Source organism: Ranitomeya variabilis, chromosome 1, assembly GCF_051348905.1.
Source record: "Ranitomeya variabilis isolate aRanVar5 chromosome 1, aRanVar5.hap1, whole genome shotgun sequence".
NCBI classification, from domain to species: domain Eukaryota; kingdom Metazoa; phylum Chordata; class Amphibia; order Anura; family Dendrobatidae; genus Ranitomeya; species Ranitomeya variabilis.
In genome coordinates, this window is record NC_135232.1 from 1,067,283,079 (window position 1) to 1,067,298,023 (window position 14,945).

Genomic DNA, 14,945 nt, shown 5'->3' on the forward strand with positions numbered 1-14,945 from the left:
CCCAGGGTCCACCATGCAGAGATACCTGCTGCAAAGTAATGGCGGATGGACACTGAGCTCACACATGGGTTAAACTTCACCCCCTGTGAAATGAAAGTGAGCTCTGTTGCCTCACAGAGTCGTGCTGTACACAGAGAATAATACCCTAACTAGTGTTGTGCTTGCTCTGGAACTCTTCTGTGCTAACCGCACACATGAAGGAACCAGATGCTAAGCCAAGCAACTAATTGCCCCCACTGACTATAGCTCCCTGCGTGAGTGTACAGCCCCAAAGCTAAACAGACTCACACCACATATAAACTGAGTGGTAGAGTATACACTGGCAACAGCCAAACACAAAAAATACTAGCGCATGGCCGTGCAGCTATGCAAACCTTTTATAGTTGTAGCTCTCCAGGACCTTCCTAGTGGACCAATAGGAGATGCTACAGGACCTGAGCATGTGACCCCCAACCTCCAATGAGAGGTCTTTCCTTGGGCATGCTCAGAAGGAGAAAAGCAGGACTTAGTCCCAGGAGCACCTGCTCGCTGCCGAACAGTTCTGGTTACAATGGCTGAACCTGGAAGGGCAGCAGTAAACAAACGTGCAGTATCTGTCCGAGCCAGGTGCTGGGACCGACGTCTCCGCTGAGCAGATGCCACTGCGACTGGAAAAGAATGGGAGACCGCAGTGGACATGGTTCGAGATTCCCCCTGTGCAGCGGCAGGAACTCGACACCTAACACAGACCTTCTGATAAAATTGTACTTGTGACCAGAACATGTGAAACTAGTCATTAGATACAATTTCATATAATAGGTTTATGGTTTATTACTAGTGTATGTGGTAGAAAACACCACATTACTTATCTGAATCTTTAAGCTCCTACACATATTAGAAGAACCCACCAGTATCAGCAGACTAGGCTTACCATCTAGCGTGTATAGGGCCTCCCAACTTTCCCCAGCAGATGATGTGGGTGAGAGATCAGGATTAGGCAAGTGAGATTATCAGACTCAGACTTTTGTTCATGGTGAGATAAGCCACCAAAATAGCCTGGCAATGAAGGACACAGGATCACTTGGCCCAGGAGTTGAGAGACAGCTAGCTATCGTGTATGAAATGCTTAAAGGGGTTGTCCGGAACATTTACAGTACATTGATGGCCCATCTTTAAACTTGGTAGAAAAAAATACTTGGCACTCAAGAAGGTTGCAGTGAACAAAAGAATTTGCTTATTCGGCAATCTCTATAATTAACGTTTTGCTGCTGTATGTGACACACGTCGCTAGAGAAGAGTGCCATTCCCTAGTGTGTCGCATGCAACAGCGCTACAGCAGCAGTTTCCTCCCCTCTCTCTGTTGGTAATCAGTTCTGATGAAGGTCCAAGTGTTAGGAAAAGAAACATTAATTATAAAGATTACCGAATAAACAAATTATTTTCTTCATTATAACCCTCGAGTGTCAAGTATTTTTCTACATTTTTTATGGGTTGGAATCCTACTTGGGCACCACTAGGTGCTAGGAGTGCCATATAACTTCCATATATTCCTTCCTTTGGATAGGTCATCAAACTATGTTTGGTGGGGGTGTGACTGCAGCACCCCACCCCCACCAAGCAGCTGTTCTCGATGCCGGTGACATCTGGTAGTGCTCCATTTGTGGAGCTGCACAGCTACGTCAACTGTTTAGAGGCTGCACCCAGGTACTGCATATCTACCCCCTTTTTAAACAAATATGGTGTGGATGTGAAGCACCTGGCCATGGCCACTATACTGTAGACAGAGCTTTTCTGTGCAGATCCACAACTTGTTGCTGAAAGGTAACAACTGGTTGGCAGGAGTGCTATGTGTCACACCCCCACCAATCAGATATCATTGACCTATCCTAAGGATAGGCCATCAATGTAAAAGTCCCAGACAACCGCTTTATCGAATCTTGCAGGTCTTGTGTTAGGAATGGTTGCCTAAAGGATGTGTAACCACTTTCTCAGGTAATTAATAGTGTTGCGCATGTTATAGCACTCTCAGAACTGTAAGGGGTTAATCTGCTGGTACTTATGCCAAATTCACTCATTTATAAGTCACCGTCCCAACACGGACTCTGATAAATGGACTGGGAGCAGGTGTCCTGACCTGAACTTTACAGCCTTGTGCTTTACAGCACATATGAGGCTGTCAACTTTGAGCCTGGAGACCCGCTGCCAGTCCATTCATCATGGTCAGTACTCAGATGTGTGAATGCGGCACTAGGAATGGGCAAGCAGATTATTAATCATTTTCAGCTGGGCCCTTGGGACTTAGGGATGGGATTTGGCTGTAGATGTGAGGGTATGCTGCGGCAATGACCACTCAGTTGATAAATTAGACCAGTACGGCTACAGCAGCATCTCAAGAACAACCACCCAACTCTTCATGAAGTCACAGGAAGTAATTCTTTAGTTTAGTCACCCATTTTTTCCATAGTGGACAATATTTTGTGCTGATGAGACTTGTTTTGCTCATTGCCATGTAACGATTGATTAATTTAGTAAAAAAAATGGTTTTAGAATTGATAAAGCCATGGACATTTCTATGACAAAATGTTTAATATTTGGGTCTTTTTGTATGAAACATTTGTAAGATTTGTATGTGTGCGACCTAGGATTTCATGTGTTTTTTACGGGTTTTGTTGAGGAAATTTCTCTAATGCAAAGCAATTGTCATGTGCTTTTGCTTTGTAGCTCCGTGGATAGCACAAATTGGTAACTTTGGATGTTGCGTGTCTGCATTAGTATTACCGCATGGAGAAATCTGAGTCTATGCTAAAGAAAGGTGGGGATCATCCCTTTGGACAACCTGGAAGTATTATAGGAAACCTCTAGCAATCTGAATGTTGGATTCAAAGAGTGGATGAGCTTCTATTGACAGGAACTCTATCTAACCGCCAAAGCCAAGCATCACTACTCTGTCCTCCTCCTCCTGGACCTGTCTTCTGCCTTTGACACAGTGGACCATTCCCTACTGCTACAGACCCTCTCATCTCTTGGCATCACAGACTTGGCCCTATATTGGATCTCGTCATACCTAACAGACCGGACATTCAGCGTCTATCACTCGCTCACCACCTCCTCACCTCACCTTCTGTCAGGGTCCCACAAGGTTCAATCCTAGGGCCCCTGCTCTTCTCCATTTACACCTTAGGCCTGGGACAGCTCATAGAATCTCACAGCTCTGAGTATCACCTCTATGCTGATAAAACATAGATCTACATCTCTGGACCCAATATCACCTCCTTACTAACCAAAATCCCACAATGTCTGTCCGCTATTTCATCCTTCTTCTCCGCTAGATTTCTAAAACTTAATATGGACAAAATAGAATTCATCATCTTTCCCCCATCTCACTCGACCCCCACAACGGACCTATCCATTAAAGTAAATGGCTGCTCACTCTCCCCAGTCCCACAAGCTCAGTGCCTTGTGGTAACCCTTGACTCTGTCAATCCCTTCACTGGCTCCCCATTACCCAGAGACTCCAGTTCAAAACCCTATCCATGGCATGCAAAGCCATCCACAACCTGTGTCCTCCATACATCTGTGACCTCGTCTCCCAGTACTTACCTACACACAACCTCCGATCCTCACAAGATCTCCTTCTCTACTCCCCTCTTATCTTCTCTTCCCACAATCGTATACAAGATTTCTCCCGCTCATCCCCCCTACTCTGGAACTCTCTACCCCAACATATCTGACTCTCGAGTACCATGGAAACCTTCAAAAGGAACCTGTAGACCTACCTCTTCCAACAAGCCTACAACCTGCAGTAGCCACCAAACCGCTACATAACCAGCTCTACCCTCACCTACTGTATCCTCACCCATCCCTTGTAGATTGTGAGCCCTCGCAGGCAGGATCCTCTCTCCTCCTGTACCAGTCATGACTTTTATTAAGATTATTGTACCTGTTTTTATTATGTATACCCCTCCTCACATGTAAAGTGCCATGGAATAAATGGCGCTATAATAATAAATAATAATAATAAATTAACTTGTGTATTGGAAGGGAGTGGATAAGTCCCTTTGGCTAACTCTTATTACAAGCTTTAAACCGAACACAAACAGGTTTTTTTCGCTTAAATATGAAGAACATGGAACAAATAGACAATATAAAAGTGTAGTACGCAAATTCAATTAGTTCCTGACCTTTAAGAGATTAAGTTATTTTTATTTAGAGCAATCCTTAAAGTGCACACGTTCATGGGGTGAAACGATCTTTTGATTTGCCTACAAGTTCATTGTTCTTGGCAGCACATTATCCTGTGTCAACAGGACCTGTGCTGCTGAGAAGAATGACAGCCTGTGTGCACTGAACGATATATTACCGATACTTCTGTGAGCTCCCATCAAGGATTTTATCCTGTTAATATATTGCAATCATCATATTACAGTATATGTAATTGTGTGCTTACAATTGTTCATTTTGCCTTTCTACCCAGTAAATTTTTCTCATTTTTCTGCTCTAAGTAGAAACAGGAAGTCTCTTGTCCCTGCATTTTTCATTCTCCTCTTGAATACGTGACAAAGTTGCTCCCCCCTCCCACGAACTTTTGCAGCGACTCATGTCTCATGCAGGGAATATTGACCTCTTGTTTCTACATAGAGCTAAGAAGGATTCAGCTAGTCAGTTTTTAATCACGAGATATCATAGACCTAATGAAAAATAGAAGAATTAGCTGGGTATCAGGGCAAAATGAGTAAATTTTAATGAAAGGGTGCTATATAATATGATGATTACAATATATTAAGAGGAAAAAAAATTGATTGGAGTGCTTCTTTAAATGTGGTTGGCTACACTAAACAAGCTATTAAACAACAGCAAGCACGTAGCTGAACAGTGGTTGTGTAACCCCTTTCTGACATCGGACGTACTATCCCGTCGAGGTGGGATGGGCCCGTATGACCACCGATGGGATAGTACATCCAGCGCGATCGGCCGCGCTCTCGGGGGGAGCGCAGCCGATCGTGGCCGGGTGTCAGCTGACTATCGCAGCTGACAACCGGCACTATGTTCCAGGAGCGGTCACGGACCGCCCCCGGCACATTAACCCCCAGCACACTATGATCAAACATGATTGCAGTGTTCCGGCGGTATAGGGAAGCATCGTGCAGAGAAGGGGCTCCCTGTGTGCTTCCCTGAAACCCTCGGAGCAATGCGATGTGATCACGTTGCTCCGAGCATCTCTTACCTCCTATCCCTGCAGGCCCCGGATCCAAAATGGCCGCTGGGCTGCATCCGGGTCCTGCAGGGACTACTTCCGGGTCCAGAGCAGGCGCTGGTAAGCCTGCAGTGCTGTAAGCAGTTAGCTCTTAGGCTGTGAAGAGGCGTCTAGGGAGAGTTAGGTACGCTCCACAGCTATTTCTAGTGTGTGTATTAGGATTAGGATTTGCGGTCAGCAGAGTTCCCACTTCCCAGAGCTTGTCCTGTCTTCTAGTTTAACCATCAGGTCATTCCAGGGGCACCTAACCACCAGGTCCATAACAGGTTCCCCCCACATATGGGGTATCAGCGTACTCAGGACAAATTGGACAACAACTATTAGGGTCCAATTTCTCCTGTTACCCTTGTGAAAATACAAAACTGGGGGCTAAAAAATCATTTTTGTGAGAAAAAAAAATTATTTTCACGGCTCTGCGTTATAAACTGTAGTGAAACACTTGGGGGTTCAAAGCTCTCAAAACACATCTAGATAAGTTCCTTAGGGGGTCTACTTTCAAAAATGGTGTCACTTGTGGGGGATTTTAATGTTTAGGCACATCAGGGGCTCTCCAAACGCGACATGGTGTCCCATCTCAATTCCAGTCAATTTTGCATTGAAAAGTCAAACGGCGCTCCTTCCCTTCCGAGCTCTGCCATGCGCTCAAACAGTCATTTACCCCCACATATGGGGTATCAGCGTACTCAGGACAAATTGAAAAACAGCTTTTGTGGTCTAATTTCTTCTCTTACCCTTGGGAAAATAAAAAATTGGGGGCGAAAATATCATTTTTGTGAAAAAATATGATTTTTTATTTTTACGGCTCTGCATTATAAACTTCTGTGAAGCACTTGTTGCGTCAAAGTGCTCACCACACATCTAGATAAGTTCCTTAAGGGGTCTACTTTCCAAAATGGTGTCACTTGTGGGGGGTTTCAATGTTTACGCACATCAGGGGCTCTCCAAACGCAACATGGCATCCCATCTGAATTCCAGTCAATTTTGCATTGAAAAGTCAAATGGCGCTCCTTCGCTTCCGAGCTCTGCCATGCGCCCAAACAGTGGTTTACCCCCACATATGGGGTATCAGCGTACTCAGGACAAATTGTACAAAAATTTTGGGGTCCATTTTCTCCTGATACCCTTGGTAAAATAAAACAAATTGGAGCTGAAATAAATGTTGTGTGAAAAAAAGTTAAATGTTCATTTTTATTTAAACATTCCAAAAATTCCTGTGAAACACCTGAAGGGTTAATAAACTTCTTGAATGTGGTTTTGAGCACTTTGAGGGGTGCAGTTTATAAAATGGTGTCACACTTGTGTATTTTCTATCATATAGACCCCTCAAAATGACTTCAAATGAGATGTGGTCCCTAAAAAAAAATGGTGTAAAAATGAGAAATTTCTAGTCAACTTTTAACCCTTATAACTCCCTAACAAAAAAAATTTGGTTCCAATATTGTGCTGATGTAAAGTAGACATGTGGAAAATGTTACTTATTAAGTATTTTGCGTGACATCTCTGTGATTTAAGGGCATAAAAATTCAAAGTTGGAAAATTGCGAAATTTTCAAAATTTTCGCCAAATTTCCATTTTTTTCACAAATAAATGCAGGTAATATCAAATAAATTTTACCACTATCATGAAGTACAATATGTTACGAGAAAAAAATGTCAGAATCACCGGGATCTGAAGCGTTCCAGAGTTATAACCTCATAAAGGGACAGTGGTCAGAATTGTAAAAATTGGCCTGGTCATTAATGTGCAAACCACCCTTGGGGGTAAAGGAGTTAATGCCATTGGTCAACTTGTGTAAACCGAGCTTTACTAATTGCTCAAAGGAAGGCAAATAAGACACCTTAACACGGGCCTATAATATTTAGTGTGGACATTCATAGGATTGCTTGTTCCCAGTCATTGGCCTGTGGGATGTGTCCAGAGATCCGGAGACAAGCTATGACTTCTCGTGCTGATCGCATCTTTTATGCAAGTATATATGAGTACTTGGGTCTCCAAGTGATGGAGAATTTGTTAAAAAGAAATCTGTCAGCAGATTTTTTCCATTTAATCTGAGAGCATCATACTGTAGAGGCAGATACCTTGATTCCATGTTTCACTCAGTAGGCTGGGGGCTATAGTTTAAACATAATCAGTTTAGTCAGAAAGAGATTATCATTAGAGGACTAGGTCTCACATGCAGACTAGTCAATATAACCTGTGTTACCCCGCCCCCACCACTGATTGGCAGATTGCTGACAATGCAGCTGCCAATCAGTGCTGTGGGCAGGGTTGAATCCCGCTCAGCACTCTGACCATTTGGTAATTTTCCTTCATTTGGCATTTTGCATTTTCTCATTACTGTAGCTTTATATTATATTTTTACGGCTTATGTTCTTGTACACAGGAGTGAAACACAAGTCTGGCTATTATATAGTGTTGGCTCATAATCATCTGAGCAATTTTATCATGGATTATCATATTGTTCTGTTCTCTGTATACAAATCTTTCACTTTATAAATCAGAGAAACACTTTTTCATTCAGTCATCTAATGGTCACTCTCAATGCTGCCGTATATTAGGGGCACGTCATCTGCTCATTTTTCAGGATAGTCCACCTATTTCTATCTAAAGGTTATCTTTAGGCCAGCTGTAGTTCTACAGAACTGTAAAATTTTAACTGATATTGTATCTTGTGGTTAAATGACTCAATGACTAGTAAATTCTTCTTTGGCACAGTAAAAATGTAACATGGAAATGTGTAGATTATTTTATTGATGAATAAGAGTTGGTGGAAGGGAAGAGAAGAAACTGAGGGCTGGGTCTCCGGATCGATGCGTGAATGATTACCTGGAATTAAGCATGCTGGGACTTGCGCCTGTAAGTGAAATCATTGCTGCATTGACACTTTAGAGGGAACTTGGAGACAGGAGGGCAAGAGGCAGAGACTATTGTGGGCAGGCAATGTACCGGGGAGTATAGGACTGGAGGAATATGAGCATATACTCTGCTGCACTCCCCCATCCATCTCTGCACAGACGTGAAGCACAGAACTGGGAAGGGATCTTGTAAAGGTAAATGAAGCGTGCTTACAGCAACCCTCTTAGTAAACACTACCGCACCCTGGAGTGGCAGGAATGCTGCGACAGTAATGCTGTTCCAATAGAAGGTTACAGTTCCTCGGCCTCAGATCAAAGAACTGACATCTCCTCAGCAATGGAAGCCGCGCAAAGCTATATTATTATTATTTATTATTATATAGTGTATAATGAAAATTTGTGTGAATCCAATAAATTATATGTGACCTTAATAGACGTCACATGACCAGTGATATCGTCCATGAAGGTGGCAGAAAAAAAAAAAAAGTCTAGTTGGTGACAAGATATTATTTTAGAGTTTTCTGGCTTCCACTACATGAAACCCCATCCCAGCACAACCTTTCGTCAGTTCTTGATTGGGATTTTTTTTTAGAACTTTGGTGTAAACATTATTACAAGCCTAAATTATGACGATTATAGAAAATTATTTCACTTGATTTTACTTTTTTTTTAATTGAAATTATTGCCAAAATCCAAGAAGGACATATGGACACAAAGAAACGCACACTAGAAAAAGCCTTTACAATGGATAAAGGGAGGTAGAGTTGTGGAGACCACCAATCGGCATACATATCGGACAATGCTGCCTGGAAAAAAATAAATAAACAGTTGTGCAAAGCAGCTCTTCTAAAAAAAAAACATCAGCGCCATTTATTTGAGGCAGGTACACTACTGTATAAATCAATATCCTAATCTTAAATTGGGCTGTCTGTGTTTGGGACCCACTTCTGTAGTCGTTACACAGGCGCATCTCACAAAATTAGAATATCATCAAAAAGTTAATTTATTTCAGTTCTTCAATACAAAAAGTGACACTCATATTATATAGAGTCATTACAGACAGAGTGATCTGTTTCAAGTGTTTATTTCTGTTAATGTTGACGATTATGGTTTACAGCCAACAAATACCCAAAAGTCATTATCTCAGTAAATTAGAATACTTTAAAATCATGTTTTCAAGCTGGTGTTATAAAGTATTCTAATTTACTGAGATAATGACTTTTGAGTTTTCATTGTCTGTAAGCCATAATCATCAACATTAACAGAAATAAACACTTGAAATACAGCAATCTATTTGTATTGACTCTATGTAATATACGAGTTTCACTTTTTGTATTGAAGAACTGAAATAAATTAATTTTTGATGATATTCTAATTTTGTGAGAAGCACCTGTATATTTATTATACATTGTTCATATAGCGCTATTATATTCCACAGCACTTTACAGACATCATCATCACTGTTCCTTTTGGGGCTCACAATCTACATTCCCCATCAGTATATCTTTGGAGTGAGGGAGGGAATCGGAGAACCCGGAGGAAACCCACACAAACAAGAGAAAAATGTGACTGAGTATGATGTGCATGCTGTCACAGCTCCCTGATATTTCCCATACTAGTTGGTGGACACATGACCACATGTTTGATACTTGTTGGCATATGGCTGCAAATATGCAAATGTTGTCATGTAGGGAATACAAAGAAATCAAGACAGTCTGCGGACCACACGCTGTCACAATTTTGTCCTAAGCTTGCACAGCCCCTTTAAAATGGGCCTTGAAACAAGACTAAGCCAAAATAAAACAAATACCCATCTGCAGAGTGCTGCTATGATGTTCATGCATCTTGTTAATGCAGAAGAAGGTACTGGTTGGCTGAGCAAAAGACCTTTGACTAATGCTTGCGCATTCTCTGGTTAATAAGAACCAGCAAATAGAAAATTGCATAATTAGTATGATACTACTTAGGTAATCATTATCAACCCAGCTGGAGTCCAACAACCAGCACCGCCACCAATCAGGAGCTTGAGGTCCAAAAACTGTAAATAGCGCTTATTGAAAAATGGAAGCATTTATGAATCACAACATTTCAGCCACGAAGTATAAACTTACAGAGCGGGATCACCAAGTGCTGAGGAGCAGAGGGCATAAAATTCACTAACGCTCTGCTGACTCCATGACTGCAGAGTATAAATCTCCAATGGTATTAACCTCAGCACTAAAATGGTGCACCAGAGGCTTATACCATGTGTGTATGCAAGCCTTAGATTGCCAAACCTAATGCCAAGTGTCAGATGGAGAGGTGTAAAGCACTAAGGCCATAGACTCTGGAGCAATGGAAACATATTCCATGAAGTGACGACTCTCACTTCTCCATCTGCCATCTGATGGACAAGTTTGGGTTTGGTGAATGCCATGAGATCATTACCTGCCTGACTGCATGGTGCCACCAGTAAAGCATGATGGAGGAGAGATCATGCTGTGAGGTTATTTTCCAGAGGTTGGTCTAGGCCTCTTAATTTATGTGAAGAGATATCTTAATACTTCAGCACACATTAGGACAACTGAATGCACCCAACTTTGTGGGAAAAGTTTGGAGAAGGCCATTTTTTCTTCCAACAGGACCGTGCCCCAGTGCTATGAGCAGGGTCAAATAAGACACATTTGGTTGGGTGGAAAGTCATGTCTGGCCAAACACAGATTCCTGATCTCAACCATAACAAACACTTTTGGGATGAATTAGAAAGGACATTGAGAGCCAGGCCCTGTCCTTCAACATCAGTGTCTGACCTCACAAGTGATCTTCTGGATGAATGGAAAATAAAATTACTCTCCAAAATTTTGTAAAAAGTAGACTTCAATGGAAGTCTTCAAACAGAGGCTGGACAGACATCTATCTGGGATGATTTAGCGAATCCTGCTTTGAGCAGGGGATTGGACCAGATAACCCAGGAGGTCCCTTCCACCTCTAACATTCTATGATTCTATGAAGAATGAAAGATGTTATAGCACCAAAGAGGGGAACAAATCTGTATTAATGTCTATGGATTTAGAATGGGATGTCATAAAAGCTCCTGTAGGTGTAATGTGGAGGGGATCCAATACTTTTGTCAATATAACAGCCGTTGAAAATGGCTGAAATGAGTGCAAGGGCAAAGATGTTGCAAGCTGCAACATTTAGGAGCGAAAGTGATCCCATGTTCTTAGTGGGTGTAGTTGTCGCTATTCTATAATATCACTGTTTTTGCTCTCTTTATGTTAGGACCACTTTAAGTGCTGGTACATCTATATGTTGCCTGTAAATGCATTGTGGGGCATTTGTTTCTTTGTGAACCACAGGCACAATTATATACAGTATTTTACTGCCATTCATCTTAAACATTAACAATGTATTTGGGGAAAAAAACATTAAGAACAACACCAGGTCTAGAGATGCCTTCTGCACTATATACAGGAACATGAAGTGACCAATTGATGCTTTCAAGCAATCAGGAGAGGATGCACCTTTGCCTAAATTATGCATTTTTATATAATTTGGTAAGTAGCCAAATGATGGCATCTTGGAATGTTACAGAATGTAATCCACATTATACAGCTTGTTAATGTCATTCTTCACAGTAGCTATAAAATACTTTTAATGAAAAAAAGAACCAGCCCAAGATCACACAGTTCAAAGAGAAATCTCCATGTCGAAAGTTCATATTTACCCAAAATCATTACCACCCTAAATGTAATCTCAAGTAACACCCTATGCCCCAGACATCTCACTAAAGTTGCAAACAGTGGACATTTTTATGAACTGGAAGAACAATTACACTGAAATATAAATCTAATGTTGAAGAGAATGCTGTAAATTACTTCTAAAGCAAACAGACCAGAATAGCAAATACATCATTGTGTCATATGTGACAAAGTACCTTGTGATTCAACATAGTATTACATGATATTTTTGAAAGTAAATTATTAAAATTAATTAATATCAAGAAATGTTCCAGATTGGGGCAACCAACGAAATCATCCCCATTATTCCCAGGCTCTCGTAAGAAGTTGCGCCAAAGCGTCAAGCGAACAAACCCCAGAGGCAAGAGATTTGGCTCCAAATGGACGTATTTCTGCTATGTTGATTCACAAACAACCAAATAAAACTTATGAACCAAGTAGAATCTTTTTCTCTTCTGGATCTAAAGAAAGAGAGGGCATCAATCCAAAATTTGACATTCATTTCATTAGTATTTGGTACCAATTCCCTTAAATTGATTGACTTGGGTCAAATGTTTGGGATCTCCTTCCACAAGCTTCTCACAATTGTTGGGTGGATGTTGAGCCCATTCCTCTTGTAAAAACTGGTGTAACTGATCCAGGTTTGTAGGTCACCTTGCTCGCACCTGCCTTTTCAGCTTTGCCCATACATTTTCAATAGGATTGAGATCAGGGCTTTGTGATGGCCATTCCAAACATTGACTTTGCTATCCTTAAGCCACTTTGTTACCATTTTGACAGTATGCTTTGGGTCATTGTCCATTGGGAAGACCCATTTCCACCCAAGCTTTAACTTCCTGGATGATGTCTTGAGATGTTGCTTCAGTATTGCCAGATAATTTCTTTTCTCATGATGCCATCTATTTTGTGAAGTGTACCAGTTCCTCCTACAGCAATGAGATCTTGCCAGCCACCCCGTGCTTCACAGTTGGGATGGTATTCTTAGGCTTCCAAGGTTCTCCTTTTTCCTCCAAACGTTATGATGGTCATTATGCCCAAAAAGTTCAATTTTAGTTTCATCCAAAAATTAAGGTCTTCGTTCCTGTGTGCATTTGCAAACATTAGTCTGGCTTTTTTGCTTCTGTTAGAGTAATGGCTTCTTCCTAGCAGAGTGGCCTTTCAGCCCATGTTGATACAGTAATCGTTTCACTGTGGATATTGACACAATCTTACAAGCTTCCACCATTTTCTTCACAAGGTCTTTTGCTTTTGTCCTTGAGTTGATATGCACCTGTCGGACCAAAGCACGTTCATCTCTGGGACACAGAACCTGTCTCCTTCCTGAGTGGTATGATGGATGGACATTCCCATCTTCAGGTATCTTGAAATTGTACTTAAAGATGAGTCAGACTTGTGCAAGACCACAATTCTCTTCCTGATATCTTGGATGATTTCTCAAGACTTTCCCATGATGCTACACAAAGAAGCAGTGTGTTTCAGGTGTGCATTATAATACATCCACAGGTGTGTCTCTATTTAACTCAGATGTTTACAAAAAACAGAAGCTTCCAAACACATGACATTATCATATGGGCAGTCCAGAATTGTTTAGTAATCTTAGTGTAATGTACATTTTTAAATTTGCAGTAAGTAATAAAAATACCTTAAAACATTCTCTCTCATTATTCTGTCATTTTGTCAAATATTAATAATTATGGTAATAATAATTTACCTAAAACGGGAAAGGTTTATCCTGATTTCATGTCAGATATTGAGAAAAACATGCATATGTGTCTTTTATATAGTGTATGTAAACTTCTAGTATCAATTGTATCTATCATATCATAATACATCAGTCATATAACCTGACAACCTACTGTCTCCTTCCTCATCATCCTATACAATGTAAGCTTGCAAGGGCAGGATCCTCTTTCCTCTGTACCTGTCTGCCTTTGTTAGTTTGTTCACTGTAAGAGTATGTGCATACGTTGCAGATTTGCCTGTGGAATTTTCTGCACAAATTCTGCATCTCTTGGCAGTAAACGCAGGTAAAAATCCACACGGATTTGATGCATTTTTTATGCGGATTTTCATACGTTTTTTTCACGCGGATTTGTATGCTTTTTTGTAAGTTGAATAAAGATCTATTATTTAACCAAAAAAAAAGAATTGTGATGTAATTTCTTGTCCAACCTCTTCATTTACATACTCCATTGAAGAATGTTTACATAGATAGATAGATCTATCGATAAATAGATATGGGATAGATAGATCTATCGATAAATAGATAGATAGATATATCTATAGATAGATGGATAGATATATCTATAGATAGATAGATATATCTATAGATAGATAATACCAAGTCTGAAATTTAGTAATAAACATAATAAAATGGTATATAAAGAGTAGAAGACACACTCATACACAAAAATCTGCGTTAGGCCGGGGTCACACTTGCACGAGTCTTGCACCTCAGTACGCGGCACTGCCAACGGCACTCGGACCGGAGCGTTCAGCTGCATAGAAATACATTCAGGCGCACACTCCGGTCCTGAGTGCCGGTGGCAGTGCCGGGTATTGAGGTGTGAGACTCGTGTGACAAGTGTGACCCCGGCCTTAAACACAATATCTGTTTAATTAAAAAATAAATAAATTTAAAAAAAATTTCTGCACCAGAGAGGGAAAGCCAGTGACTGTGGGCCGATGTTTATAGCCTAGGAAGGGGTTAATACCCATGGATCTTCGCAGGCTATGAATATCAGCCCGTAGCTGTATATTTAGCATTTACTGGCTATTAAAATAGGGGGACCCCCAAAAAAGCTATGTGGGGTCCCCCTATAATTAATAGCCAGAAAAAGCTATGATATTCATAGCCTAGGAAAGGGCCATTGATATTGCCCCCACCCAACTACAAACACCAGCTCACAGCCGCCCCAGAAATGGTGCATCTCTAAGATGCACGAATTCTAGCACTAAGCCTCTCTCTTCCCACTGCCCTATAGCGGTGGCATATGGGGTAATATTTGTGGGGTTGATGTCACCTTTGTATTGTAAGGTGACATCAAGCCAGCTTAGTAATGAAGAGGCGTCAATAAGACACCTATCCATTACTAATCCTATAGTTGGTAAAGGGTTAAATAAACACACAGCCAGAAT